The sequence below is a fragment of the Leptonotus elevatus genome, chromosome 4, assembly GCF_054856555.1.
Source record: "Leptonotus elevatus isolate MCC_2025b chromosome 4, RoL_Lele_1.0, whole genome shotgun sequence".
Taxonomy (NCBI): domain Eukaryota; kingdom Metazoa; phylum Chordata; class Actinopteri; order Syngnathiformes; family Syngnathidae; genus Leptonotus; species Leptonotus elevatus.
In genome coordinates, this window is record NC_141242.1 from 12,890,145 (window position 1) to 12,917,780 (window position 27,636).

Here is a 27,636-nt window from a genome sequence, read left to right on the forward strand (position 1 = left end):
AAAACAGTTGGTTGTTCCGCCTAGTCCAATTTTGGTTATGTTAAAATGCAAACAACACTTTCATATTTTGTCTGTGATATTTTGACCAAGGGATTTAAAGTGTTATTTTTAACAATAATCAAAGGTCTTTATTTTTGGAAAATCTCATTTAAAGCTTCCTGTGGACATTCTGTGTTGGGTTATGTTGACATTCAAGAAGGACTGTTATACGCTATTTATTGCTCGAATAGGACACACGATCACAGCAACGAATCTAATTTCATGGATGTTTGGCGCCAGTCACCAAATTTGGCCAAAGGATTGCTAGATCAGGCCAGCCGAATCTAGGATTACCATGGACCACCGTCGTTTCATTTAGCCACACCACGGAAATGCTGACTGGCAAGCAGTGCAGCACAAATCAAAGTTCTGCCACTTCTCAGTTCACACGCCATTGAATTCATTGATACATTTTAGGATTTGTTTAGAGAGGATGAAATGAGCTAAACTAAAACTACTATGACTTATCCAGATAAAAAAAAGACTGTGTATGAACTAGCATTGCAGTCATCCACATAGTCAGCTGGATCCCTCAAAAAATACATATTTGTTTGCTCCAAGGCAAGTAATGGTATGCTATTGCTAGCTCATTAACTAAAAAGAAGTAAGTTACTAGCTGAGCTAAAAAGGTGCACTAATTGCTCATGGTTGGAATGTATGGCTATACATTTTGATTTAGAACCAGACGTGCAATTTCTGGAGAAATTATGTGTGAATGTTGAAAGCTGAACGCTAACATTTGAATGCATGTGGAATGCTTTTTTATAACAATGTGAAATTACATTTAATATTATGGGTTGTTAAGTAATTGTACAATGACTATTATATAAAATTCAAGTTCCAACCGGGATTTGAACCCTGCGTGACCCGGCAGTAGGCATTTGCTTTAACCACTGCACTATTGAGGACTTATTTATTGAGTAATGCAGTATAATACTCAAATCTGCCATGGAATTTGCTGAATGCTATGTGAATTTTGTAATTGAAAATATGGGATAATATAGGGAAAAAACTTAAATTGGATATACCAGGATGATGTAAATTTTTGGAGCATTCACACAATAACTTAAGTGGACATTGAAAATAATGGTACAAGACGATTTCATAGCTATCTCGTGACAAAGTAGCCACTTCGAACGGGATGGACTGCGAACCAAAGCTTCCCCCCCACGGCCAGGTATAAAATGTTTGCTTGCGTTGTTTTGGAGTAATTTAGCAAAACATAATGGCTAGCCTACTTGCTAACGCCAAGACGTCAGCATCAAAAGAGCACGTTTGTGCCATTAATCTGAGCAACAAAAAAGCCAATTGACAAGCCAGCCGCACAATGATAATGCTAACAATGTCTGAGTTTCACCTCATCTAAATTTGAATCAACTCACCTGTCTAAATGTAAATGGCAGAAAAGAAGACGAAGACGCCGTTTCGTCTTTCAGGGAAGCAATTGACCTCACGTAACATCTTATTTTCCACTGACAATTCATACATTCAAACCAGTATGTCGGTTGAGAAAAAGGCTAAAATCATCATTCAAGCCATTTATCGTGTTTTCTCAATCCCTCTGCCGCTTTGCGCTGCTCAAATGAAATCTAAGAATTGGTTCACTGGTGGTGTCATCTGAGTTATGCCAACTGGAAATATGTGACATCATGGTGGAAAGGTCCATAGGCCAATTGCCTTTTGTTTTTTTAATAGTAGGAGAGCTAATCAACTTGAAAGGACTTTGCTCCTTCATATCAGCGTTGGCTTTGCTTTGTTGCATTATTTCCTTGCAGCACTTTATGTTGGATGCCACCTTCAAAAGGGGCATGGCAATCCCTTCTGCCCGCCTCTGTCCCTGAATTTAATTGCGTCAGGTCAATTGATCTCGTGAATTTGCGAACAGCAAAAATTGCGGGGGAGTCGCACGGCTAAAGGCCGCGCAACTCCTAGGAGAGCAAACGCTGACTAAAAAGTTGAAAGCATCCCTCCAGTGGCGAAAAGGCCGAGAGAATGAAAGATGAAAGAAAGTCCATGCTAATTTACTCCGTGCCGTCATTCGCAATCTTTCTCTCTGCACTCGCACACCTCCTGTGGTGCCGTGTTCTCTATTCTTTGGCACCCAAGCACAATTAACCTACAGACGCTGTGGGTGATCCGATGGAAATATTTACTTTGAACGGAAGAAGCAATTTGTTCATGTTTGTGATGAGCCCTTCATTTCATGGCATTAATAATCCATAGTATGGCGGAAAACAAATCCAAGGCTAATTTTAACCTTCAGAGGCCCTTCAAATATACACCCTCATTTATCCCTAATGACAATTTTAAGACGTTATTATTGAATTAGTTAATAGCACAAAGGGTGGGCTTCTAAGAGTAAAGGCTTCTGAAGTAGAAGCTGTAGACATGAAAGACACATACACACACACACACACACACACACACACACACACACACACACACACACACACACACACACACACACACACACACCACTACCCAACATCACACAGTCATCATTTCAGTAGGAAGGTACTCCTGCAGATAGCAGTGTAAGGTGTAAAATTTTGCTGCATGCTTTGAATAATGAAAAAAAAATCAACCTATAGAAATTGAAAATTTAAAGGCAGCAAAGTGAACCTTCGCATTTCGTCGGGTTTAGGGACTAAACAATGACACGAATAGCAACAAAAAAAAAAAAGAATAATTGAGAATAATGGACAACATGCAACTAAAATGGTTAGAATTGCCTGTATTAAGAATTGCAACTCTACATACAGTGTACCCAAAACTACAATCTCAAAACACTTGAATATAGATTTCAAAACATCTGTTTGCCCTTTTATTATAATCCTAATTCATTTTTGACTCAGTAATACATATTGCAAATTTGACCGTTACTTATTCAGCACAGCCAAACTGGCTTGAAAATGTCTGGCACAAAACATCTCTTCAGGGTTAAAATTTCCACACAATGATTTATTGGATATGTGTGAGGTAAGGTTTTGAGCCGAGGACAAATATTTACCTCATTCTTTCATTTTGGTTTTGGTGAGAGCAGGAAAACGTCATGCTGTGCCAAAACCAAGCACAGAGCCTTTGCAAGCAAACTCCCAAGACTGGAGAAGCGTCCAGTTTTGTGGACACTGCTTAAACACAAACACAGCTTGTTCTCCAAGCCTACAAGACATCTGAATTATTTGAAGACCGTATTTTCAAAGGCTTCAACTTGCTCACTGACAGAAATCCCGAACAGGAATGGTATTTCTCAAGTTGCACTGCAAATGCACAGCATTCGAATGCTTTATGGCCAAACATACCAAAAAACGGCCCAATTAGGAATATATAATATGCCATCAGAGACGGTTAGAAGGCAATCATCACCGCTCCACCCCAAATACATGACATTATGACTTTATCGTTATTTTAAAATAAACACAGCAAGGCCAAATCAATCCAGTGGGCAACATGCAAGCAACGTGCCGGGCCTTGACAGTATTGTTGGCCGACATGGCGGCTCGATACAAATGATTTAGTTTGAAAGCTTTACTCCAGAGAACAATTTCTCTGACAGCGTCAAGAGAGGAAAGACAGGGAAAAAAAGACGATGACAGTACTTAACATCTCTCCCCATCTTGAGAAATGTCATGCAAATAGATGATGCGCAATCCCACTCAAACGCTGGCCCGCAAATCACTTAATGCGGCGGGGTGGAAATGGATGGACATTTGCGAGCTGAAGCTTTCGAGATGGCCAGATTGCTCCCGTGTAATTCTGCTCCGTGCTCTGCCAAAAACCTTAAACATTTGCGGCGATGATTTCAGACATGGGGGAGAGAAGGAAGAAAAAAAAAAGCACAAAAATAAGTGCTCTGCCTCGCGGCTTTTCACCCATTTGTGGTTGAATTATTTTTAACTATAGCAAATCCATGAGAAACGGCGAGCAACAGAGAGAGAGAGAGAGAGGGAGAGAGAGAGAGAGTGCCAGAGAGAGCTGCTGGATTATTGGCAGCTTGTAAAATCCCATCAGAAAAGATGAGGAAGAATCAGATCATGTCGTGTTACATGGTGGGACTAGACTGACACACAGTAGAAGGCAGATCCCCACCGAGGCTGAAGGACTGCAGTTTGGATCCGTGGAAAACAGCCATCTTCTGCAGATGTCTAACAATGACGACATGGCTTCATTCACTGAGAAGTCATGTTCTAAAATATCACCCATAGGGAAGAAAAAAATCTGCCATTCGCTACAATAGCAGCTGCATGTTGGAGGTAATAAGAGCGGTTGCACATTGTCCACCGGTGCTGTCTCTTAGTGTACTCTGTACTGTAAAAAAATAAAAAATAAAAAATAAAAAAAATAAAAATAAAAAAACCACAAAACGGTGTTTATTGGGCATCTTTACCGCTAAAAATGTGTCAAATCCGTGCAATTACGTTCACCCGTGTATAATACTCTCCCCAAAAATCACCCTTAAAAACAGTTTTCTCTGTATTTATGTAGAATATGATCGCCCCAAGTTGGCAACGATGTTTGTATTCTAAACATCAGCTCACCACATTACTATTAATATTCAATATGTTCCAAAGTTGGTTCATTAAAGCAAAGTGAGGACTAGCTTCAGAACTAAGTGAGGGAGAATTAGAGTGCATGTATGCACCTGTACCTGTATTCAGTCACACGCTCAAAACATGACATTCTTTGTCCAAGCTTGCCTATACAGTGTAATGTTTTGGTTGGGACACTAAAACACCTTTTGCATTCAACATCTATGCTTCATTAATGAAAGGAAAGGAGGAAGCATTGTCAGTCATTTGTTCAAAACATTCTGTTTATTAGCCAAGGTTGCTGGTATGTGGTTCATTAGAACAAAATGATGATTGTTTTTTGTTTTCAACAACTCTGCTTCAAAGCAAACAATCTAGGACAGGAGGAAGGACATGTTTGAAACAGTCATCCATTCAAAATATTAAGCTCTTTATCCAAGGTTGTGGGCATATGGGTCGTTAAAACAAAGTGCCAGCGATGAGTTTTTTTTTTTTTTTTTGGTCTTTACGGTCTTTGCTCATCTTTAAACTAGAGTGACTATGAGAGGAAGAAACATGCATTGTGAGGCTTCTGCTCAAACTATTACATTCTTTATCCAAGGTGGTCAGCACATGGCTCATTAACACAAAGTGCCGGTGATCATCTTTTGTCTTTGCTCATCTACAAAATGAACTGGCTAGAGGAGGGACACACATTGTCTTGTCACATTGCTTTCATTGTCAGTCATCCCCTCAAAAAGTTCAGCTTCTTTATAGATTTTGTTGGCATTAAGTTTATTAATACAAAGTACTGCCGATCGTCTTTTGTCTTCACAAACTGTGCTCATTGTTAAAAGAAACGGGAGAAGGAAGTGCATGTTTGTAACGGTACCTGTGTTGTCAGCCACCCGCTCAAAAAATATGATTACAATAATTATCCAAAGGTTTCTGGCATTTGGTTCATTAAAACAAAGTCATGACTATTGTCTTTTGTCCTCGTCAACAAGAGAAGTAAAGTACATTTGTGCAACGGTACTTGTATTGTCAGTCATCCAACATTTACCAAGGTTGCCGGCATGTGGTTCATTAAAACAAAATGGCGGCAATCATCTTGTGTCTTCATTGTCTTTTCTCACCTTTGAAACAAAGTGAGAAGAACATATTTTCAACAGTAACTGCATAGTTTTTTCAAAGCATTCCCTTCTTCCAGGAACACTTGGTTCATTAAAACAAAGTGACGGTGATTAAAAAATGAGTCAGGGTGGGATTGATTGAAGGACATTTCTGGCTGCCAATGGACATCCTTGTTTGGCTACTTCTAACAGTAAAGTAGAGATACAAGTTTACCCCCCCCCCCCCCATCAGATAGAGATCATATCCTGTTGCTTTGGCCTGCCCGCTATACTTGTTTCCAGTCTATTCCCTTTGAGGGCCACACCGTTCCCCAGGAATTAACCCCAAAGTCATTACGCCGGTGAGGGTCAGTGGATGTGAGGCATTTGTGGACAACACCAGCAGCGTTCTGGCTCCAATGTTCCGCCTCAGGCGTCCCCTGTCCACACACACACACACACAACGATAATACCCGCGCACACACACGCACACACAGCCAACCAGGCGTGCTGCCCAGCCACCAGTCAGCCTGCTTAATAGGGATGGCAAATAGTCCCTACAGCCCTAAAGACACAATAACAGAACACATAATATTCTCTCAGTAGCTGCTTTAACAGTCTGTGAGTCCAGGCTAACGGGGCTGGAGGTTCGGAGGGCTAAACACACGCGCTCCATTTCAATTAGCGCCGTGTTCACTGGGGTGGGGGACAGGGCTGTTGCTAAAGCAGCTCCGCAATGTCACGGGTAGAAACGGTAAGTCACATGACGAGCATGGCGAGGGTTCATACCGTTTAATGACTAGTTTAGCAACATTAGTTTGACCTGCATGCGTCAAGCGTCCACTCAAATCTAGCCGCGGTTGTCAATGGTTGGTTAATTAATATAAAGTAACAACAAATAGCTTTTGTCTTTCTCATCTTGTGACTTGGGAAGGTCGACTCAGAGAAAATAAGTATTTATTCTAAGCCTGCTCATAAGTATGCATTCATTATCTAAGGCTGTCGGTATTTGGTTTATTAAAATCAAGTAACGACTGCCGTCGCTTGTATTCACACACTTTGCTTGTCTTCAAAACAAAGTGACAATTGAAAAGGCGGGCTGAGCTCACAGGAAATATACATTCATTCTCTGTCTCTCAAAACAATACATTTATTATTCAAGGTTGTCGGTTTATTAAAATAATGACAATTGTATTTTGTCTTTATCAACTTCGGGACCAGGGAAGGCAGACTAATTTCAGAGAAAAAGAATATGTTTGTATTAAAAATCTAATCTGTAGGTTTTTTTTTAATGTTAAATATCCTTTATCAGATTTGATGGTTTAGTCACACACACAAAAGTATATATATATATATATATATATATATATATATATATATATAAAAATCTATATATATGTATATATATATCACAAAACACATTGACTGACAAAACATTTCTTGTCAGTGTTGAAAACAACAAATTCATAATCCAAGGTTATCTGCATTCGCTTCATTAAAACATAATAATGATTGGTTGTTGTGTTCCCTGCGGCGACGGGGATTAGTATGGATGCGATTGTGTCGAAGGATCCGTCATAGCTTAATGGCAAATGTAGCCACCTGCTTTTGACCGGCATGCATGAATCGGTTTATTAAATTAAAATAATGGCAGTGTTTTGCCAGCCATTACCACATCTTTTTATTAAGGATTCATTTCAATTTCAATGGCTATCATTAACCAAAACTATCTATTTGGTTCATTGAATAAAAATAATGACCATTAATGACACAGGTAGAAACTCTGAGGTGCAGGAAAGCAAGCCAACAAATACTGTTTGTGCAGCTTTTTTAATTGCCACCATTGCCGTTGCCCGTGTCACACCAATGACCGGCGGAGCGCCACCTTTGGTCCGACACCTCAACGGCTTAAACTTCATCAAGCACGTGCAGGAATAACCAATTTCCGCACACCTGCCGTGAAATGCCTTTCAATATACTCTTTGCCCGTAGCAATTTTCCCTCTCACTTGGACCGGGGTGGCAATATGAGCAAGCGGATACTCGCCCTCGGGGGCGTCATTATGCCAGACACGCGAGTAATGGAGCTCTGGGTCTACCTGGCTCATGTGGCTTTCTCATATTGAAATGGAGGCAAAAGGCAGCGCTCGGAATACTGTTAATAAAAAAGAAAAAGCAAGAAATGCCAAGGGCTTTGCAGCGGGATTATGAGAACTGGCCAAGAGTCAGGAAAAGCAGGGAGGGGATTGGGCCCCGGTTCTTTCGTCTACTGGGCCCCGTCTGCCAGTTCCCAGAACACAAGGAGCCCTTTTTCTCCTGCCAATCACAACCAGATGTGCCCGGACTTGTGCTACCAATTCAAATCTGTCACTCTGCTCTCCAGAAAGCAACAACAACTCAGTGCTGACAAAAATACGCACACAATCTCTGGCCCGGCCCGGCTGAGGCGATGTAATCACAGGGTCCCCCCGAAAGGAATCCTGGGCTCCAATAACACGCTTTTCAACGAGGACACGCTCATCTCATTGGCCCGTTCTCTCCCACGGGACGTCGACTCTGCGGAGGAGAGCCAAAGCTGAGGTGACAGAGACTCGACGCTTGGAGGCGGGAAACATACAGGCCTGACAACTGGGCGGCACCTACGGGACATCTTCAACAGGTACGCCTTCAGCTAGAAAGCTGCATAAAAGCTGCTGTTGAGGCAACAGTCAGCCTGTGGGTGGTTTTTTTTTCCTTAAATATTTAACATGAACACAATGTATGCCCTGCGGCAACTAAAAATGTACAAACAGCTCGCCAAAGTGGAGATTTTCTGACAGTGTGAAATGAAGGCATTGCAGGTGGTTACAATTAACTATTCATTTGATCAATCTGATCATCACGTAGAGCTTTCCTGAGTACTCACTAACCTCGTTTTTTTTTTGCCTCTCCGGCCCGCCCCCGGCATCCTCTCTGCCGGAAAAAACGCTATCAGCCGCGACCATCTGTTACACCCGCAGCAGAAAAGTGCAGAATGGAGCCGCTCGAAAGTCGTCTGGCTATTGATTGCGGACAAGACGCTGCGTTACAGCGTGTCACCATTTCAAATCACATCATGGAATTGCTGCTGCTTATTACATTGATCTGATTATATTTGCTTTGCACAAGTGAAGGAACATAATACATATTAGGTGGTACGGGGAAATGCTGGGTTTTTAGCACACTGAAATGCAATTGCCTACTTAATATGAAATTAAGTTTATGAACTTATATGTTTTTTACAAATATTTACATATACTTTTTAAATATATTTTAAAATCTTTCTCAGTTTTAATCTTGTTTGGCTAAATGTTTGCATACAAACTGTTAGCATGTTACCATTCCAGCAATTGTCATCCAAAATAGACTTTGATGACTGAGCAAATCCTGAGTGCTGGTTTCAGCTGTCTATTTTTCCAATACCCTAGCATACTGTTAACATGTTAGCATTTTAGTACTACTTATTTATTCGGCCATATGGCACAATGTTGCATCCTTTTCTTCTTAACTCTGGTTGCTATATTGTTAGCATACCAACTGTTGGAAAATGTTAGCATATATTCATCTAAGTACAGACATTTAAAACATCAAAGATGTATAAATCCTTCAATCTGCCTTAGTGCTCTCAGTAGTCAGGCTGCTGTCTCGTTGTGTTAGCATACCAACTGTAGACTTACGACTAATGTGCAAAAAAAACAATAAATATATCCCACTAACAAGATGTATTGACACTAAACTGATAAGCAGAAGAAGTGAAAGTAAAAGTAAATATATTTATTGATCTGGTGTTTAGAAATCCCATAAAAACATCCACACATCTTATCAGTAGGCCTAAGTCGAAAATTCATCCTCATAAAGCACTAAATTGTGTGATGTAGTGTCTTGCGTGCACAACAGCCCCAACTCAAACATTACGTTCTGTTCTCGGGAGACCAGCGAAAAAACACAACCTCCTTGGCTGAGTTAATTAAACACAGCGCGTATAGTGTCTGGCAAATCCCTCATGTCTCAGCCTTGAAAAGAATCATGTCACAACAACAACAGCTGTTGCTCACACACTGTGGGCTGTCTAAAAATAAACGATTATTTTCTTAAACATACCATGCGGCAATCCAAATGCTAACATGGGGAAAGTCGATTAAACACAGAAGAAAGGCACGCTTGAATAACACAAACCCAGCCAAGGCTCACTGAGAAAAGCAAGTTATGTGCCTGCAGTAGATAGTCAGTAAAATATCCTTATCACATTTACGTACAACCTCCTTTCCCCACAAGAAGCCTTTTTAAGCGCCGCGCAAGAGCACAAAAGTGTAATCGGCATACGGAAACGGGTGGCAGGGGATAAAAAGCGTCGCCATACTTTGTGGGTGTCCTGCGCCTGGAGCAGAAGACTCCATCTGTTTTCAAGGGCTTCCACTTAGACGCATGGACCTCATTATTTCCAACATGCAAGGCCCATATTCCATACAAATATCTATTACGAGGGAAAGCGTATTAGGTCGCGACGCAATGCTCAGCCAGCAAAACACTGTTAAGACAGCGAAGCGACATGGAGCACTTAGGAGAAAGCGCATTAAGAGTGTGGTGTAGCAGGGAGGCAAAGAGCGGCCATTTGTTGCGGGGGGGGGGGTTTGGCGGCAAGGGGGCTTCACATCACAGGCCCCCTTCCTTAGGAGATAGTCCATTGTGGCCGACTGTACAGATCGATGAATCAGGTCAATAGATCATTAAGCAATCCCTATGTGCCTGAAATAACACAAAGATGAGAGTGGAGATAAGAGCTTGGATCAATGCTCTGGACAGATGAGAGGTGGACAGAGGCTGGAACATGGGAGTGAGGGGATGGACCCATTTAAGGGACGCATCGAATGTATTTTCCGTGTGTTCGCATTAGGAAAGCTGATAGGAGATTGTCCTCTTAAGCCTCACCCCGATATGGAGACTGACCAATCACAGTGCAGCATCGAAAGAAGGCCTGACACGGTTTATCTGGCATGTTTCTGTTTTGTTTGTTTCTGAAAACCCAAAACTAACGCGAAAGGGTCATAAAAAAATTAATGGCTGGATAATACCGTGGTATTGTTAGCTCAAAATGCTAATAGTCTTCCAAGTACAATTTGGAAATGCATCATGAAAGCACTAAGATGAAACTGATTAAATTGGATGAGCACTGATCTGAATGAAGTGACTTGCAAACGCATTTTAAAAATCATATATAGGCACTAAATCGGAAAATGTAAACTTGTGTAAATGAGGCCTTTGACGTCCATAATTTCAGGAATTGTACAGATTTCCGTCTACGAGACATTCCGGGAATTCTGGGAGGGTTGGTATCTGTGCCAGTTGGGGAAGACACATACCAATAAACGAGGGACGATTATCGGATGTCCCCAAAAGATTATCCTGACCGTTTAGCCTGTGGTGTGATAAGCGTGAGATTTCGTAGCCCGCATTCTTAGAAAATGGTCTGGGCTGACTATCGTAAACGCTACACCTATTGAATACTTCAAATCGCAAATTTTTATATGCGTGATCTGCAAACTTGGGTTGTGACGTGAAACGTAAACACTAGCCAATTAGGATGCTCGGTGAAGCTCACGCTGTTGCCGGGCAGAAATAGAAAAGCAACAGCTTGTGTTGAGTGTTTGTATAACGAGTCTCACAAGTCATTCCCTACAATAAAGATGACAAGGAGAAGAGTTTGAGACTTACAAAATAACAGCCCAGCTTCGTCTAACTCTTCTTCTACTACTACTCTTTCTTATACTATCCTTGTAATCTAGTGACATGCTGCCTCTCACAGGTCAGTCTTGTTACTACATCAGACATCTGGTTTGGGCACGAAGACTCAAGATTGTCAGTAAAATATGGTTATGTGGCATGGTGTGCTATGTTGGTCATCTTCAGTACAGAACACACTATAAGCACACATTTTGAAAGTCGGTATGCGTGTACCTCATTAAAGTCGGGTTTACACCTCTGCAAGACTGAAGCTAATGGAACTTAATGCTCTGATGTTTTTAATACATCAATGCCTGGGCATGGTTTTGAGGACCAAACTGCCTGCATGGTTGGAGAGCGATGAGGGGAAAACAGCATATTTATTTCGTCATGACCAGGATGCGAGGTTAAGGTGCGCCAGGTGGCGAGCACCTCCGTTTGTGGAGGTGGGCGGCGAGCTCGGGACTGGGGTCTGTACAAAATGTGTCAGGCCGAGACGGAAGAGAGTGTTAGAGCGGCAAATGGGAAAGCACAGCTGGATGTAAATCACATAATCCTTCTCGACTGCGGGGCAGCGGTGCACTGATTGCCGTCTTTAAATTCGCTAATACTGATCATTCTGTCTGGTTAACTCATTAGCATGTGCAGTTTGTCTGGCAAACCACTTACACCGACTGGCACACGTTACTACTCTAAATGTCCCCTAAGCTAAAGCATGGATTAAAAAAAAAAATAATGCTTATATATCGCATAAGGACATAATTATGCACACAACACAACTTTATATTGACTAAAGCTGTTAAATAGCATAGCAGCATTAAATGTCCTGACTAATGCTCATTCATAATCGGATAGGTTGCCTTCTAAAGGTCAGCGTCAATGTTTACCAGACTTTGTCTTTAAAAAAAGAAAGAAGTTGAAAGTTTATAAATAGAGAAGGCATCAAACTTCTTTTGAATTGATTTGGTGACTCATAAAAAAACATCATCAAATCTTTGGGACAAGTGGGAGCGGGGAGCGTGGGGCGGGGGGGGGGGGGGGGGGCTAGCTAGATAGATAGATAGAGTTCTGTGATATGCATTGCTGCTGTTACGTTTCTGTATATAGGTGCATTTCAGAAAGGGAAAAAAATGAACTCATGATTAATTGCAGATTAATCGCACATTTTATATCTGTTTTGTCTGTTCTACATTTTTTTTCAAGTTTTTCGTACTCTTGTTAAGAAGTAGCAAGCTACCATGTACAGCCCCCCACACACACACTCCCTCCACCCCTCCCCCCCTATCCATCCATCCCAGTATCTAACTAGCAGTATCTATCAAGCTATCTTTAAAATTGTACGACATTAGCAGCACAGGTAAATCTCTGGGGAACGAAGCTTCCTGCCTGATTCGGGCATGTACTGATTCTACTCTACTCTTCTGGCTATCAGGGGAAGAAGCAGAAAACGGGCAAGGAGAGAGAGTGGAGACGAGTGGTGGGCCGCCATAAGCAGACGCTCCACCCTAAAGAGGAACAGCACGGCAGCCCTGGCGGACATCTGTTTGCACAGGTGTGCTCACCCAATGTGATTAAGCCCGCCGCCGCACACACATTACCCGAGCGACGGCGCGCGGCTACGTCAAACCAACTCTGGTGCGGTGGCGATGTTCGGAGGGTGACATTTGGGGGCACAGATGGAACTGATTGGAGTTTGAGGACGGAGCAAGCGGAGGAGAAAATGAAGGGATGGAGGGGAAAAAAGTTTGCATGGTAAACCACATGAGCATCACCAGCACATGCAGATGCTCCTCTTTTGATCCTCAAAAGGCCGGCAGAAAGCCACATAAATGCTTTTAAAACGGCAGCGTGTGCATATAGAAAATGACAGCTTGGGAGAAAAGTGGCTGGTCTCAAGCCATCCACCTATAGAGATGCTTATGGAATACAATAGATGCCCACTTAGCAGTCGCTTGGTCGTTGTTTTTCCCCGATTTTTTTGGGGGGTTGTTACATGCAAGCGTCAGATTCAGTGCTGCTCAAGTGAAGCAGCAAAACAAGTAAAAAAAAGAAGAAAGGAGCTGCTGTAAGTCACAACTCAAGCCCAGACGTTCACACTGACCTAAGTCACTCCAGTTCCTGACGTCACTTACTAGGCCACGCCCCTTAAAAGCACATATCCAACAAACAAACAATGCTATACGTACAGTAATTACACCTTAATAAAACTGGTTTATTTCTCCATATTAGAAATTATTAGAAATAAAAGTGATCATGAGTTGCAAGCGTATATCAAGGTACCACTAAAGTTTAAACCTTAAGTCTTACACAAGCTAAGATCCCCAAACATTTGAATATCATTTCCAGCTCATCTTTTACAGCATTATCCTACAGAAAAAAAACGTCACTCAGCTGGACAAAAAAATTCATAAATATGAGAAGAAAACTCTCTGTAACTTCAGCTAACAACGTGGGTTAAACTTAGCATCTCACGGACACACAAATATATTTGCATAGTTGACATGTATCGCTACAACAGACTTCCTTGACACCAATTACCTAATTTATTTTCCATCTTGTAGTGTAAAATAGCGGCCTATAAAAAGGGATCCTTAGTAAAGTACTGTATTCTTTGACCAACCAATTGTAAGACGATCTTCTTCCAAAAATATTAAATTGTCTTTAAGATCTTTGTCTCCTAGATTTTAATTCTTACAATAGAAAAAAACATGAATAGGTGAATTCATGACTAGGTGGACACGGCTTTATACTGTGCATGCTTTAACATGTTTTAAAAGCCAGTGTGTGCTTATATAGAAAACAACAAGTAGGAAAAAGCGGCTGGCCTCAAGCCATTTATCCAAAGCGTGGCCAATGGGATATACTGGAGGTGAGCAGCGGCTTTGGAAGAGTGTTGGCCCCTTGGAGCCTCAGCACACCTGTTTCCACAGCGACCAGCAGAAAGATGGATTCCGCTCACACCGGCGGGCCGCTTCATGCTTTAATGTAAAGCGACAACATGCCTGAATTCATTTGTCGGAAGAAGAGGAAAGTCCTCTCTTGAAACAATTAATTCAAAACAAGAGGAAAGCCAAAGCAATTTTCTTTATTTATGTTAGCTCCGCTCAACCGCTCTACTCTTATACCGCCACCAAATCGTAATTCAAGTGGGTTTTTTTTTCCCAGAACTTTCAAGTCATTTCAGATGACCTCACCGTGTGGCAGCGACAAGAAAATCTTGAACAAACGAGAAAGAAAATCCTATTTCACAGCAGCCAGAAAGCGACTAGGCAGGGGGAGAATCTTCTCAAAGAGAAATTGGAGCTTCAAATATAAAGACGCTCACCCCAACATATCCCTCCTTAAAAAAATAAGAAACAGAGGAGCAGACAGATTTAACGCTAAATCATCCCCACTGTACCACTGCAAAAGCTTAGCTCACACTGACAACTTGAAAGGAGGATGCCGAGCTCTTGGCGGTTTATTAGTGCTGGTAAATATCACTTTGCTTGTGCCTTTAAAACTTGTACCTGTGACTCAGACTGAAAACATCTTTTATAACACACAAGATCTGTGGCTGACAAGGAAAGAGGGAAAAAGCTCCTCCTTTATATCGTCTTTTTATCTTTTCATGTCGCTATCAAAGGCTTGTATAACAGGTAAAAAGGCTGGATTTACATCGCAGGTCTACCTAAGTGTTCAATTTATTTCCTTATCCGACTTTTTGTTTATTGTAAAACTGCTTTTGTATAAAAACGTGCAAATTGTGTTACCTGAGTGTATAAAACATCCCAATTGTGTCCCAGAAAAAAAAGAAGGGGGGGGGGGGGGGGTGCAGCGCAACACTAAGCTAGCAGTAGCACAGTAAACAGGCTAATGTTAGTCACAGCTGCTACATTGATAGCATCATAGCATGACTTTTTTTGTAATAGAATGCTATAACACAAAATGTATCAGTTTGAAGATTTATTTTACAATCAATTAAAAGTCCAAAAGAGGTTCCAAACACACTTGTCGAGCAGTAATCCAGCTACTTCTGCATCGCGCCCAGTTGTTAGCAAACAAGGCATGTTTTTGTTTTTCTCAAGGTGGATATTCCAAAATAGTGAGCAAAGCTCCTGAATCCCAAGCAAACATGTCAAGGTGAGGCTGAAGGGTTGTGTCGTGACCAGAGTGTCCTGTGACAGCACGGCAAATTGACACCTCTGTCACGCGCATGGTGGTTTCTTAAAAAAATAAAAACAATTGCAAACTCCCCCTCTAAGAGCAAAAACACACTGGAATTGTGAAACTTGGGAGGAAAACAACCATCTGAATTGTGTCCCTTAGGATAAAGAAATTTGGGTCGCCTGGCAGCAAATAACATCAGTATTGTGTCACCTGGGAGAAAAAAAAATACATCAGAATTGGGCCTATGGGGAGAAAGAAATATTGTATTGCTTAAAAGCTAAAAAAAAACAAAAAAACATTGAAGTTGTACCACTTGGAGGCATAAAAAGTAGTGTGGCAGGGATTAAAAAGTTTAATTGTAATTAATCGCATGACTTCCATAGTTAACTCACAATTAATCGCAAATGTTATATCTGTTTTAAACGTACAATCAAATCTACAATAAAATATATATTTTTTAAGTTTTCATACTCTTGTTAACATAAACGAGAAAAATATGCCTGCATCTTTTAGTCATTAATAAAAATAAATAAAAAACAGTAAAAAACGAGTGTGATATTGATTTGTGTTGAGTTTTTTTTTTTTGCCACTACATGGCATAATTGCATTTGTAAGACATTGGTGAAAGCTCTGTCTATTTTTCTGTTCATATTAAAAGCTATCTAATCTTTAACATAAAGTAACTTGTGAAATTCTGCACATTTTTAAAATTGTAAAATGCAACTTGACCCCAGTCTCCACAAATATATGCATCATTATTAAATTCGTTACTGCTAAATTATGACATGGACCTGCCTGCTGCGTTGTGACTGGGATCTAAGGGGCTGTCATTAATCGCGCGTGAATTTTTTTTTGTGGTGTTAAAGGAACTTTAAATTAACTCAAAATTAATGCACTAAAAACATCTGGATTGTGTCATTTGTGCCATGTAGTGTGAATCCATCTTAAGAGTATGATCGATGCGTCTGTGTGCGGAATTACTGTGACTCTCTCTGACACGAAACTGCAGGAGATAAACGCATTTTATTGGCTGACCACACAGGCGGTCTCTATTTCGGATTCCGTCTGCCATCGAGCGCACCCCCTCTCCCCCTCAAAAACACTTCCCACAAATATAAGCGTCTCCAATCTGTTCTCACTTCGCAACTCCCGGCGAGCCCCAAGTCCGCGTGGGGTTCCGCTTGCGCGAAATGTGAGAGATGTACTGTATATATTTGCAAGCGCTAACGCTCGTCTGTGCTGGCTTTTGGGCCAGCATCAGACAGATGGTTCTGTGAGAGGCAGAAGATCAGAAAAACGCTTGCTCCCTCTCACCCGGTTGTTCTTTGGGCAAGTGCTATTTCGCAGACGAGGCACCATCAGAGCTCTGCCTGGCACAGAGGAGCAACACAGTACAAAATATCCAATCGATCTCTTATCCCACGCGCTGTTATCAAACGCTAGCGCGACACGAGGTGGAAGAACACAAAGATCTAAAGAAATGACTTGAAGAACGCTTTTGGATGGCTGGAAATGACTGCAATGAACACACATGCTTCTGTTAGCTTACCTCGTTGCTGTCCCTCAGCTCTGAACGACGCTCTGTCGTATTCCACAATCTCCACTTTGCTGCTCTCAAAAAATATATATCTGAAATGACACAGATGAAAACACAATGATGTTAGCTTACCCTGTTACAGTGCCTGGACACTCTAGACTCGGTAGCATACTCCAAAGTCTCCACTTTGCTGCAGCGGCCCATTTCCTCAATTCGCTCTGCTTACCCCACCAACTTGCTGCCCTCATAATCCATAACAACTAAACTAAATACACATGCTAAGTCGCTAACCTTATGCTTCAGTACTAAAACAAATCCACAAGCTGACCTTACGTTAGCCTGCTGGTATGGCTGGATATGCGGGATGCCGCAATATTATACACCATAGTATCCACATACTGTAGCTGCAGCAGCCATTTTTCTCTCTGCCCCTCGGTCATGCTAATGTTAGCGTACACTGCACTATTATACTCTGCAGTCTCCACTTTGCTGCAGCGCTCCACTTTCTCTGCACCTTCAGTTTGAACCTAGCCAAATACCAGCTCAGTGGCCTTGTGGTAGAGTATCCGCCCTGAGACTGGGAGGTGGTGGGTTCAATCCCCGGACGGGTCATGCCAAGGACTATGAAAAAGGGACCTATTTGCCTTTCTGCTTGACACTCAGCATTAAGGGTTGGAATTGGGGGGTTAGATCACTAAATGATTCCCGAGCGCGGCCTCTGCTGCTGCTCACCGCTCCGTCAGGGGATGGGTCAAATGCGGAAAACGAATTTCGCCCCACTTAGGTGGGTGTGACAATCAGTGGTACTTTAACTTTAATATGAACAGACAAGCATACGAAAATCAAATGTTATTTCAGGTATAATTTGTGGGCCTCTAAAAAAATTAATGTCGGGTTACAAATGGCCCTCGGGCAGTAGATTGGACACCGACAAGCCAAACAACAAAGAATAACAGATTGGGATTTTAGCCTGCTTTGCTGTTTCCCACTTGGCTCGTTATGACACCTCTTCGACAGCTCGGGTCAAACAAAGTGCAGACGAGCTTAACAGTACAGTCACCGCAAAGGAGGCACGCTCAAACATTCAGACAAATGGATTTCACTCTCGAGCACAAATTCGGTTGCCGTCTAGAGATGCTGCACAGCGGTACACTCCACTTGTGTATGACACTTTCAAATGAAAGGACAGTTTCTCCACCTGACGGAAAGCTGTTTACCCAGTGAGATTCCCATTGTTCAAAAGACAAACTCTACCGTTCCAGGAGGGAGAGAGAGTGTGTGTTAAGCACTTGACGGCGCACACAGATTGCAGCGTTGGCGCATGGCTGGCGCGGCGGTCGGCGGATACAGACTGTCCGGTGACCTGGACGCTCGCCGACCTACCTGACCTTGCTGCTTTGTGCCAATGAGTAGTCCATCACCACCCAGCCCCAGTCCCCAACTAAAAATATATTCTTTGCCCGGGACAAGTGTTGAGAGTACATTAGCAGATAATGGAAAGAAGGGGGAGAAAAAGAGATTGAATTGAATGAAGAAATAACAACGGACGGAAGATACGGGGAGAGCTTTGGCAGCCGTCCATGAAAAAGACAGCTGGCAGCGTCATCCTTCACAAACCTGGCGGCGGCGCAATCGGCACAGTGGAAGCAACCCTCCGGAGAGTTGGAGAGAAGTGGGGGAAGAGAAAGTGATGTGGGGGGGTTGTGGTGGTAGATAACATAGGCTTTAGTCTCAAGACTCCCATGCTAATTAACAAGTTCCACAGACAAGAACCCCACCACCTCCCGCTTTCTTGCAGCCTGGCTGCTGCTAAAAACACGCAGGGAAGCAGGTGTCATGCTGCTGCTCTACTACTGGCCTTGGTTTGAGAATGTTGGTTTCCCAAACAAAAGTCCAAATAGTACTGTTGGAAACTATGAGATCCACGCCTCACTGAACCTAACAGTCAGAACAAGACACGCTAACGAACAACAACAACAGAGTAGAAAGAGAGTCTCCCCCCTATTTATTTCTCTGTAAGGAAGCAAATTTTACTTGAGAAAGGAAAGAAAACAGAGCATTGCAGTCAAATGGATGCTGTGGAATATAACACTGCAAAGTCCAAAGTGCTCAGGCAGAGCTACGGGCTACATTTAGGTTAGTCCCAATGTGTTTACTTTTGTCGCGGTTTGTGCTTTTTGCAAGCTGTTTATAGCTACTCCCAGTTAAAGTTGAATGCAAAAATAAACATAAGAGACAAACACTATTGTGACATTACGTATTTAACTAAGCCACATAACTTTGTCTAATGAAAGTCCACTAGCTTAGTGTTAACATATAACTTTGTCTTATGAAAGTCCATTAGCTTAATGCTAACATATAATTTTGTTTTATGAGAGTCCATTAGCTTAATGCTAACATATAACTGTCGAATGAAAGTCCACTGAATGCTAACATCTACGTTTGTCTTATGAAAGTCCACTAGCTTAATGCTAACATAATGCCAAACGTTACGTCATAGGTGGGCTGACAAAACTAGCATCAACCAAATGAATGGATTTTCCATTAATTTCTATAGGAAAAGCTGATTTGAGATACGAGTGGTAAAAGAACAAATTAAACTACCAAGACATGGTACTAATGTACCTAGTTTTGGCAACATGGTGCAAAAGTGTTTGAGGACAGGATGAGGGCAATATGAGGGATGAGCAGGGATGAAAGGTGTTAGGAGGTCTGACGGCCTTGTCTGAAGGTGAGTCTGCTGTCCTGCCAGCCGACTGCTTGGTCACTCTGGCGCGAAGACGGACAGGGAGATGAAGACGAATGAGAAGGAGCTCGGGGGATGCTGATCACCAGCCGGCCATTCCACTTCGACGCTCGCCTCATCCAGAGCACAAGAGACAAGGTATTGGGGCCCAATGAGGCAGGACAGGTCCAGTCATAACAATGCAAACGCAGGCCTTGGTGATGTACCATTAGTGCCAGAACGCCATAAATCAGAAGCAGCCAGTAGCCGAAAAGCAACAACAGGGACAAGACGAGTGGGTGGGAAACCAACCGCAACCCATGGCCAAGGGAACAATTCATATTTTATGTTTTATCTTCCTCCATGTATTTATATGACACATTTTATAGGGAAAATTATAACATGGGTAAGAGGTAAAAATGTGAAATGGAGGAAAAGAAGAAGCTGGAGGGATGGTTTGACTTCCTGTGACATCGTTACAGTGACACTTCAGGCCTGGCATGTGTACTACAGCATTTTAGCATCTTTGTGTGCAGACACACATTGGCTCTTTAAAAACAAACAAAAAAAAAAGATCTGCCCCATTTCCCTGTGGAGATGACCCTGTTAGAATAGGCCTCTTTGGCACACATGATTTGATATTGTGACTCGAGTTGTACTTGTTTACTGCTATGACCTTTTCACTCGCCAAGGCCTTACCTTCCTTATCGCTTCACTCTTCACACACTTAGACCAGCTACAACCAGTTAAGACCAGGTTTGGCACACATCACAATCAGAATCATCTCTATTGGCCAAGTATGTAAAAACACAAAATAAATTTGTCTCCCTTTGCATTCCCTATTCTTCATCTATCTGCGCATTTATACCAGTTAAACCAGACTAAATTTTATATACATATGTTAAGGTTATGACATTTCACAGTGTGCGCATGGCTTAGGCAGTACATGAATGGGAAATGATTTGGGACGCATTAGACCTTCTGCATCTGTGGACACTGCGCAGCCTTGATATGTCACAAAGATGCGGCGGTGATGAATCTGCCCGACCTACGAGCAAGCAATTTAGCAGGAGTCCTGCGTGAAAGCGACTAGTGCTTCGAAATTGTTTTGGAGCACCAGGCACCCCGTGTCCGTGGCATCGATGTTTGCCAGCCAAACTTGGCACTGATGGCTCTGGGGATCGGCAGCGTCTATTTTGAACAAGCCTGAAATTGGCTATTTCACTTTGTGCGAGTCTATTGTGGCGACATCAAGAAAGCCTGACACGTGTTCTTAAATGGAACTAGTGGAGGAAAGATTGGTACACTACTGGAGTTTTGAAGCATTTAAAACACAGGAATACACTAAAACCCCTTTCCACCTGTGGTAGGTGAAAATCAGCTATATAGAGACCGCGCCTCTGAAATACTTCAAACACATTTAAACCTAAGAATACACACTTAAACACATTGTAAACATATTTGAACACAAAATGATGCATACTTTCGTATTGTCATCTTTTTAGATGTAGCGTACAGTCTATTCATTCGGGCTGTAATGGTGAGCTATGTCTCCTCTACCTTCTACTACTACTAGCCTACTACTATTTCTACTACCCACTACTGCTAACTTCTACTACTACTACTATTTCTACTACCCACTACTGCTAACTTCTACTACTACTACTACTACTACGTCTACTACATTCTACTGCTACTTCTGCTACTTATAACCTGCCTCATTGATGCTATTTGTTAGCTTGTTTGTTAGCATTAAAAAAGCGGAGTTTAAAGTAAAGTTGGGTGGTTTGGTAGGATTCTGTGAAGTTGCCGTAGTGGATTCGATGCATAGGATCAAATTTATTGTCATTGCAAATACACAAGTAGTGCTACAGAGCAACAAATTTCACTTAACGATTTCAAGAGACATAAAAACAATGACTAACATTAAGAGACAAGTCAAATCAAATCATGTTTTATTTGTCTTTATTTTAACATAAGCCTAACAAAGAAGACCAAGACATTTACGTATTATAAATCTAATACTGTTGATGAATTTATTGTTTGTGTTGGTAAAAAAAAAAAAAAAATACATGGAAAGAGGATTAATACAAAAAAAATATATCACACATTAAATCTCAATCACATTACTCCGGGAAATAAATATTAATTTTCAAAATCCTTCAGCCCTGGTTTCACATTCATTTGGACTGCAGCTGCGAGCCTTTTGCATCTCATAAAAGTCAGCATTAACATGTACATGATTCAGATTGTCCGGCTTTTAGCAGACACGGCTGGAATTTAAGTCATTAGGCTTTCCTCATTGTAAACTCAGATTCTCTATTAGAGCGCGTGGCTTAGCATCTCCATTCGGAGCAAACGGCTTCATTAGCATTAGCGCATGTAATAACCTCGACTGGGGATTTCCTAACCCAGATTTGAAACCGCACCCAACACCAGCATGGCCACAACACATCAGCCAAAGATGAGCATGTATATTGTATGAGCCACTGGAGTGAACACTTATTTGTATTCAGGTGGACATATACGGAAAAGATCTGCAATTCGTACCGGCTGCCTTCCAGGGAACTCTCAGGAAGTTCTGGCAAGCGCCAATCCGACCTCACACACCAGCGCGCTTCCACTCTGTGATCCAATTAATTTCACATCCGTATGTAACACGTCTCCACACTCAGCAGCGCCACAGGAGAGGAATCGGAAGTTTGGATGAGGGCGGGGGTGAGGAAATACAGGATTACGTACAAAAAGAGGAAGCGGGCTAATGGGTCATTGAGGTTGAGGTTTTCGGTTAATTTCGGACATTTTCCAGTACATTTCCATGGGAATTCAGATTAATTTAACGGCTGGAATTATATATATATAGATTTCCATCTTACCGTTTATTCACCATTCTTGTTGTTTCTTTGGTTATTGATATTATTAGAGAGGTTAAAATCAGAGGATTTGGACAATTTGGACAAATGTTAACCCTCCTGTTATGTTTCTTTGTCAGGAAATTCAATTCAGTTACTGGGTCTAATTGACCCATTATCCAAAGTGCCTCACACAAATAACGGTAACAAATATATATATATATATATATATATATATTATTAATAATAATAATAATAATTAATTATTATGTAATCATTAAAACTATAAATCACTATTCATTAATAACTATATTTCATTGAACTACAACACTTGCACTTTTTTTTTATATCCTCCCGTAACCATGCTTCTGCCGGAATATAGTGAACCTGGGTCAATTTGACCCGTTATCCAAAAAGTGTCAGAAACAGGAACATAAATTCCCTATAATATGTACTCACACCAAGGTACTACTTAAAAAGAAAGAAAATAAATTTTGCAATGGGGCAATTTGACCGGTAGCATAACGAGAGGGTAAAACAATGGCTCAAAATGATGATTCGATTAATAAAACAATTGTTGATTTTGTAATTGATTTATGTTGACACTTTTAATTGCTTGGTGACCCTAAAACAACAAAAACAAACAAACAAAATCAACTTACTGCTTGTAACTTCAAATACTCATAAATTGAGGCACTCGTATGTCAAGGTACCAGTGCAGTTGTATGAAATCGGTTGTTCTCATCAGGATTATGCTAAAACAGTTTTTCTCCAACTATGTTCAAGTTCCCTACCAACATTCAATCTAAATGACGGTTTTTTTCCCTTAAAATTCCCAAGGAAAGTTTGCAACTGAAAATTCACAAAACTTTACACCTTTGCCCTCCCATGCTTTTCAGCAGGGATGGGCAAGTACTGATACCGAGGTATCGGTATCGGGCTGATACCCGGCCTTATTTCATGGTATCAGTACTCGCGATGCTAGCCCGATGCATAGGGTTTAGCGGTGGATCTCCGTTATGCTAATCGTGGCTTCTGGTGCATTGCAAGGGTGCGACACAGAGCATTAGCACTGTAAGAGGCGTGCCCAGGCCTGTCTGAGAAGATAAGGCATAATGACACACTCAGCTGGGACTTGAAAGCGGACATTTCCTGTGGTGATTGGCCCGATACGGGGTCCGACAAGTGCTTAGTCACACATTCCTGGGAGCAAAACAACGGGGGCCAGCTGGACGCCCCTTCCTTTGATGGGCAAAATAAGGAGCGTAGGAATTAGGAAGCCCTTGTTTGTTTTGGCTGCGCTGTCGTGAGCCTCGGGGTTAAAGCTTCGGCAATGTAAGGCTAGTAAGGAAGCTAACGCAGCGGGGGCACAACAATGTCATATTGTGAGATTATTTTCAATGCCGCTTATCCAATTGGGGGCTATCCCAGATGGCTTTGGGCGCCGCCAGTCACTCACAGAACACAGAGATAGACAATCATTCACACATGGGAGAATGTTCTAAGCACTTGATTCCATACTGCTTATATCAACTTGCCCAAGTTGTCATGCTGTACTTCTTTAGAAAGCAAAATTGTGAATAATAAAATAAATAAATAAACAAATAAAATTGCAAGGAAATAATACAACTTTAAAAATTAATAGTAATTAATTTATTGATTTATTATTTAATTAATTAATTAATTGAAATTAATTTAAAAATAAACAAAAAATAATAATAAATACAGATACAATAAAGAAAAAAACTAAAGTTAAAAAAAAAATAGTGAAGTGGGTTATAACAAACACTATAAATCTTAACTTAATGCAAACACACAGCACCTAATGTCATAGCTGGGCTAACAAAATTAGCTTGTCACAGTGCAGCAACACATGTATACAGACAATATTACAATATTACCGTCTTCTTTATGTGGTGTATATACGTATGTAATGTATGTATTACACTTCCCCCTTGGGGGCCAAAGTGCACACACTAGATGAGCCTCAAATTACAAACCGTTTCATTATTTAGATTCTATTAAATTATGTTTTCGTATAAATCTGTTTTATTGTATGCAAAAACTATACTGTAGAGTTTTATGTTTAGCAATTAAAAATGTTTTAAACAGATGAATGACATTTCCAGTCGTAACAACAGGGAAAGACGATTTGAGATACGAGTGGTTTGCGTTTTTGAGTTACAAGCATCTACACAGAACCGAAGTCAAAGCACCGCTCTGTATTTAAAATTAAATACTCAGGAAAGCATTTCTCAGAGTGATACAATTTACAATAACTTAAACATTTATTTTTATTTTTATAGTTATTTTAATTGATTCCCAGTATATCAACCCCAGCTTTCAAGTTAAATGTTTGTGTATGTGTGTGTGTGGGGGTTCAATTGTGGTTGGTGGTGTTAAATAATTCTTGATAATTAAAAAAATCTTAAAAACTGTTACACTTTCATTATAATTCATAATACTATAATGAATACATAAAGTAAAATTACATAACACTATATTAGTTACTAGGTTACTAGTTTGGTTTGTGTTTCAGTTTCGTCATTTCATGTTCATCCCATGTGACAGCAGTCGAGTCCCTATAAAATCATTATTAACAGCTCAATTTCATATATTGTTGCAGGGATGCAATGGTGCTCTTCCAGTATAGATTACCCGGACTCCTGAATGTTCATTATTAATCAGAGCGGTGCTTCATAACCAGCCATATAATAAGTCTAATTGTCACAAAAGAGAGTTGCACATTCGCCATTTCAATGAATGTAAATGAGCCACTTTGCTCATTTTCTTTCATTGACACGATGTAGGCTTATCTCCCCATTCAGCGCGTTTGCCGAGGATGTCAAAGCGTTGCCGTGCCTTTGAATGAGCCACTCTGCATAGACTTGTGCAACTACAAATGTGCTATTCAACTCGCTTTCCCCCGACTTGAGAGTCTCTTTACTGTTCCCTATATGAAGTCACATTTCTTCCACGCACACTCTAGAATGGCTCCAAAAGGCTTTGTTTAAGTGCGGTCCCTATTATTACATGGTCAGAGAAAGTTGAGAAAGCCAGTTATTCAAGACAATTAATAGATTTACTAAGATCCCAAATAGCAGGTGCTAAATTTCACGTCAGCTCCAGAAGCTTTGTTGTTGGGCATGAATCGTGATTGACTAAGATTGTGATATTTTACCAAGCATTCAAGAGCTGCTGCTGTTGTGCTGCTGGTACCAAGTTCAAAAGTGGTGGAGCCCACCATTTTGCTCTTTAGGTAGCTATGATGGTTTTATGGGAGAGCACTGCCAATGAAAAATGAAGTTAAGTGATGGAATTGGAAGTGTTAGGGGAAGAGGCCAACAAATATGACTGAGTTGCATAAAAACAAACTGATTTTTCCAGTAATTATACAAGCCAGTGACCGCATAAAAGCCTGCATTGTTGGATTTAATGCACCCTGAGTGCGTTGCAAATGGACGTACAACATGTGCCCATCTTGGGTAACATTGAAACTTGGGATAGCGCATCTGAAAAACTGCTTTGGGAGAGGCCAGCACCGGTTGTCAGTGCACTGAAATGACCCAGACAAAAGGAAATGCAGAGATGAATGGAATTCAGTCACGTGACATGACTCCTTCTTGTGACTGACACTTCAAAAGCTCCCAAACTACATTACAGAACAAAAGTCCTTTTTGGTGGCATTTTAAACATTTTTACACGAGTGGAAAACCACATTGAGCACATTTTTACATACTTCTTCCATCACACGCAAAATGAAGTGTGTGGCAAGTTAGCACCCTCTTTGAGTAGACCAGCTTCCAAATTTGCACGCAATCAAAATCGCAAAGCAAATCAGGCTCTGCATGTGTTCACTTGTGATAACTGACATCTTACGCAATAGAAATAAACAGAGCGACGAGAAGCAAGGCAGATCTCACGCTGAAGTGTGGCATGTTCAACCGGCCGCGTGTGACCTAGCATACAAAATTTCAACGTGAGCTAAACAGAACTATGAGCTGCAATCTACACACAGACACGCACACGCACACAAATAGTCTACAACAGCCATGGCCGTGACTGGACTGTGAAGTTGCACTAAGTAAATTCGGGCGCGACTCCTGATGTTAATCACGGTTTGTCCGTGCTTGCCTCAGGGTATCATCTAGTCAATCTGAATGGTAATCTTAGAAAAAGAGGATGGAAAGCCAGGCTGCCCAAATGTGGCACGTTACGCAAACAAATACCAGGCGGCGGCATCCGAAGCCGTCTGACCCCGCCTCTTATCAGATCCCGCGCTGCTGTTATGAAAGCCGAGCGCGCGCACGCGCGCCGGCAGTGGGGGCACGTCTATGCATGACTCTGTGTCTTGAGTGCAAGGAAAAAAATAGCAAATCACCACACGTCGCGAACAAAAGCACACATCTGGTTCTATTCAGGATGCCTGGAATTCTTTGCCTGCTTGGTTCAGATTACTTGCTGCGGCCCCCATGCTGTCTGTCTGTGCAGGAGAGTAGATAAACTCTTGCTTCTCCGCACAATGCCTCGACTATTCTGCCAGCGAGAGCGGAGGCTGGCCGGGGGGACGGAGGTGAAAGGGAAGGGAACGACTTATCCACCTTCTTTACTTTATCGAAAAAAAACTTACTATACAGGCGACAGACAAAACTAGGGCTGTCACTATCAAATATTTCTAGAATCGATTATTCTATCGATTAATCAAATAACCAACCCATTCTCTTTGAAACAGATCCAGTTACTGGTTTTCCAAAGTAAAAGCAGATGTTTGCAAAATCAGTCTACATCCATGAAGGACTACTGTAATCAGAAAATAATTATTGGACAAATTGGACAAACTTAAGTTAAATAATGGCTCGAAACGATGACTCTTATTAAAATAATTATATTCATTTGATAATCAATTACCGGGTAGTTGTCGATTAGTAACATGCATGCCTAAAAAAAAAAAATAAGGAAAAAGAGAAGAAAAAAAG

The 27,636-nt window shown here is 41.4% G+C and overlaps 1 protein-coding gene across 1 annotated transcript in view; it reads right to left on the reverse strand.

Annotated features, from left to right (window-relative positions):
• plxnb2b (plexin b2b) overlaps nt 1-27,636 on the reverse strand; it is a 187,787-nt gene that overhangs the window by 99,563 nt on the left and 60,588 nt on the right. The window contains exon 3 of the mRNA XM_086072633.1: nt 17,096-17,175. The gene's annotated coding sequence lies outside the window, so the exon portion shown is untranslated. The remainder of the gene's footprint in view (nt 1-17,095; nt 17,176-27,636) is intronic.